The sequence below is a fragment of the Brassica oleracea genome, chromosome C5, assembly GCF_000695525.1.
Source record: "Brassica oleracea var. oleracea cultivar TO1000 chromosome C5, BOL, whole genome shotgun sequence".
NCBI classification, from domain to species: domain Eukaryota; kingdom Viridiplantae; phylum Streptophyta; class Magnoliopsida; order Brassicales; family Brassicaceae; genus Brassica; species Brassica oleracea.
In genome coordinates, this window is record NC_027752.1 from 12,623,105 (window position 1) to 12,623,645 (window position 541).

Genomic DNA, 541 nt, shown 5'->3' on the forward strand with positions numbered 1-541 from the left:
AACTTAGTAGAAGACTTATCAGTAAGTCGTCTGGGAAGACTATCCAGACTACTTAATTATAAGTCTTCTACTAAGTTATCCAGCTGGAAGACTTTCCAGACGACTTAATTATAAGTCTTCTACTAAGTTATCCAGCTGGAAGACTTTCCAGACGACTTAATTATAAGTCGTCTGCGAAGTCTTTTTTTTTCCATCTTTCTTAATCCGTCAAATATCTAAGTTCATATATTCTATTTACTGCAGACTAGGGTGATCAACTTTGTTCAGAAGGACATTGGTGAAATGTTTCCAAAATGGGAGTTCGATGTTGAGGACACGCCCGCGGAGAACATAATTAAACTCATGGTTGTGAAGAAACCGTGGAAGTGGACCATGGATTGCTGGGAAGTCACCGGTACTTGGGTCAATATAAAGCCGGCGGTTGTGAGTCCAGCGAAGAAAAAAGTAGTGAAGGAAGACAGTCCAAGACCTCGGAAGAAAGGTCGTAAAGAGGCACCTGCAGAGGCTAGTGAAGAGGCAGCTGCAGAGGCTAGTGAAGAGG